This window comes from Olea europaea, chromosome 18 (assembly GCF_002742605.1).
Source record: "Olea europaea var. sylvestris chromosome 18, O_europaea_v1, whole genome shotgun sequence".
Lineage (NCBI taxonomy): Eukaryota > Viridiplantae > Streptophyta > Magnoliopsida > Lamiales > Oleaceae > Olea > Olea europaea.
Genome location: NC_036254.1, coordinates 26,224,596 through 26,228,730, shown reverse-complemented (window position 1 = coordinate 26,228,730; position 4,135 = coordinate 26,224,596). Strand labels below are relative to the sequence as shown.

At 35.3% G+C, this 4,135-nt stretch overlaps 1 long non-coding RNA gene across 1 annotated transcript; it reads right to left on the bottom strand.

Moving 5' to 3' along the window:
* Positions 1 to 405: 405 nt before the first annotated feature.
* Positions 406 to 1,871, bottom strand: LOC111366550. The gene is made up of 2 exons (XR_002697685.1): positions 1,772 to 1,871; positions 406 to 643 (listed from the first exon to the last, which is right to left on the bottom strand). It is a non-coding gene; the product is annotated as an uncharacterized LOC111366550 (long non-coding RNA).
* Positions 1,872 to 4,135: the final 2,264 nt, after the last annotated feature.

Sequence of the window (4,135 nt, the reverse complement as noted above, 5' to 3'; positions counted from 1 at the left end):
CGTTCCTCAAAAAATTACTATTGCAAGAAATTCTTCAAAAAAATACAGCTCCATCAAACCATAAATGATTTTGTTTAGTATTGTTTAATCTAACTCGCTATATGAATAGGGCTAATTGGGTTGGGGTGTTTGAGCAAGAAACATAATCACCTAGGTGTAAAGCGAATGAAAATTCATCTACGTACAACCATGTTTCTTAGAAAAGTCGGCTTTGTTTTATATTTGGCACAATAAATTGGACTCGTGATTGGATTGACCAAAAATAAAAAGAGGGAGTACGTGAAATTTTGTTTTTTAACATATTAGACGTGTACTTAATGCTCAAAATTTACTCGACTAAAGGGTTGGTGACAAATATTGTAGGATAGGACTTCTTGTGGGAGTCCTTCTACTCATTTACGCCACTTGATGTAACTACTCATGAGTCATAAAAAGAGTTGTGAAATACAATAGTAATTGATGGTACTATAAATTTTGGGCCCGACCTCATGATGCCTCGGGCATCAAGCCTTGAGTTATTTTATCAGCTGGGCAGATGGCTCGTCCTGGAGGTCAAGGACTCCAACCTCACCACCGGCTTGTGAGTCGGTTTCATTTTGTCTCGATGACCTCGGCCTTACGCAGGTCTATCTTGGGCTAATGTCTGTTAATTCAGATTTTTGGGCAATTTTTGGCAAGAATTTAGAGACAATCTCAAAATAATATTTAGTCAATAAAAAACAATCCCTAGAATTACTGTTCGACGGCTTAAAAGACAAGAAAACCTAATGCAAGTTCAAATCTTACCAATTAATTAAGTGAGAGCGAATAATTTATCTTCATTTTTCTTATAATTTTTATGTCTTTTTTGCATTTTCTTACAATTTTCAAGATCTTTTATCAATAATTTCCGATACTAAGAGATAGAAAGCTCAGTGATTTGTTTATTGATCTGTAAATGAGTCACCTCTATTTCTATCTAGTGCAGATAATATGTGGCTTTATATAACAATTAATCTTCCAATTTTTCGATTTTCTAAATAAATATCAATTCAATCAAATATTAATTCTAACAGCACATTTCATGAGACTTATAACTTTTATCAACTTTTCAAGCACATTTCAATAATTTTTATTAAAATCTACTAAAAAGTCCTTCTCTCTCTCTCTCTCTCTCTCTCTCTCTCTCTCTCTCTCTCTCTATTCAAAGTATTAGTGTAGTAAAATAACACATAAAATAATTTATCAGTTGGCATGTATAATTATATTGAAAGTAGTGTAATCGACGAACCTGGATGGTTTGACGCATTTATCAATTTCATGACTATGATGAAGTATAAATTGGACTAGCTATGTGAAAATTTAATTTTTATTACTAAATAATAAGGATTCATATGGAAAATAATGTAGAAATGTTATTTAAATATGGGAACAATAAATAACTCAGGCCTTAACTGTACCAGAATTCAATTTTAAAAAAAAAAATGCTTAAAAGTTCAAAACTCAAATGATAATTAATAAATATTACATATAAAATAAATTCTAATAAATATGGATCCTAGATTAACACTTTCAATTACCATACTCTACCAAACAACAAATCATAACAAATTTGGAACACCGAGCAAAGCAGAAAAACAACAAAGACCTTTTCGGAGTATAATATCACCATTGAAATCTGACTGTTCGAAAATTATCAAATTGTTGCGGTCAGAAATTGAAAACTATTAGAAGATCAATCAAAAATAGAATTTATAGAGAACTCATCGGAGCAAATAACTTTGATTCTCACCTTTGAAATTTGGTTAATTGAAATCTATTGAACGATTGAAGCACAAACTGAAAGTTGTTGGCACTGTATATTAAAAGATTGAACAAAGAGAAAATTTACAGAGAACTTGTGGGAGCAAATAACTTCAATTATCACCATTGAAATATGATTAATTGAAATCCCTCGGACATTTTGAGGCCACAAATTAGTAGTCGGCACTGTGCATTAAAATTTTGAAGGCAATTATTGAGAAATCAATGGTCTTTGATAAGTTCTCTTGGATTTGTGATACGTGACTTGTTATAAATAACATGTAAACTGTGATATTGATTCAATAGAAAATGACCAGTTCTTTTGGATATGTGATCGATGGGCGTTAATTTATTACATATTTAATATGACCTGTGATATGTGAACCATTATTTGTAACCTATAACATATGAGCTATAATCTATAAACTTAAATTTGTGACCTATTATTAGTGCACAAAAACATACGACATCTGATATGTGATCAATTAATTTTGATCTATGACCTATTAGCATTGATTTGTGACCTATACAATATAAACTGTGAAGTGTGACATGTGATCTGTAAACATAAATTCGTGATATTTGACCAATTATATTTGATCTGTGACCTATGCACATGTGACATCTAATCTGTGACAGTTAATTTTGATCCGTGACCTACTGACACTAATTTGTAGCCTGTACAATATAATATGTGAAGCGTGACCTGTAAACATAAATAAATCAGTGATCTGTAACCTATGAACATTGATCTATGACATGTACAACCTCTGACTCGTGAACAAAATGTGAGTCACGATTACAAATTTAATCACTATCTCACTTTTTAAGGTCACATATTATTTATTGTTTACAAATTATCTATTTTATTGATTACATACTACATCTCACAAATTAACCTAATTATTTAGTCACAAAGCTTCTTTATACAACAGCAACCTCAACCCAACCTAAAACCAGCACCACAACCATCGTCACCGCCAACACCTATAGTGCATCGAATAAGAATACTATACACAAAAACTACCAACAAACGACCCACAACAAATATGATATCCAAACAAGACAAATAACAAACACAAAAAATAGGAAACAATCGCTACCTCTATCATTAACCACCCCAATCACCACAACTATCACTAATCACATCCACTATTGACATTCCAAAATTGAAACCCACGCAGCTCGGATTGTTAGTATAAAGCTCCCAGAGGATGGAGTTTCTAACTGTCTCAATAAAGACTTATCTATTGTCGTTGATTGCAACAACTTGACAGTCTTCGCCGACGACGGGAGGTTGTCTGTTACTTGGCCATAATTTATCCCGATGAATGACTCTGACTCTAGGAAAACAACATAAATAGAAATTTCCCTTCGCTGCACCACTATGCACAGCCGAACATAACTGTGTGTGGCTTTGAATGACACCGGAATGGGATGGGTGGGTAGAAAGAGAAAGAGAGGAAAGAGAGAATAGAGAACAAAGAACAGCATCGCTTTATAAAGCTTCACTCCATTTCAAGCACGACTGATGCGATAAAAAATGAGCCAAGATATATACATGGTCAGACAATGCAGTCTGAGAATGTGAGAAGAAGAGAAGCTGGTGAAGCTGAGCAAGAGAAGAGAGGAAGGGGGCTGGTTCTGCTGCTGGTTAAGCTGGTGAAGCTGAGCAAGAGAAGAGAGGAAGGGGGCTGGCTCTGCTGGTTCTGCTGCTGGTTCTGCCGGGCGCCTAGGCGCCAGGAGTGGGCGCCTAGGCGCCCAGTTTCTGCCTCCCCGGCAGTAACATGGCGCCTGGGCGCCACTTCCATGGCGCCTCGGCGCCCCGGCTGGTGTTCCCAAACAGAAACCCGACGCCTAGGCCACTCTTGTGGCGCCTAGGCGCCCCGATAGCTATATATATCCATTCTTTTCCCTCTTTCAAACATAACATACACAACCCAAGACCTAGAGAGAAAAGAGAGAAAACTTTGGAGAGAATTTTTACAAGATAGAAGGTTGTTCATCTTGGGTATAAATTCAAAGGTATTTTCTTTCTTGGGGATTAACTTGAGGCTTGTTCAAGTAATCCTAACACATTGATTATCATATATTCCATTGGATTCATTTCTTCCTCATTTTCTTGTTCTTCATGTATTTTGGATTTTTCACTTTGCCAACTTAGTTTGATCTTTGGGCATTCATTGGGAGGTGTTTTCCCAACAGAGAACAAGTTCTGGGTGGTGGTCAGGGGCTGGATTTGGGAGTGAAGAGAGGAAAATGAGGGATTGATAGTGTTGTGGGATAGGTGGGTTGATAGATTACTTTAATTTTATGAAATTATTATTAATATTAAAAAGTTGAATTACTATTT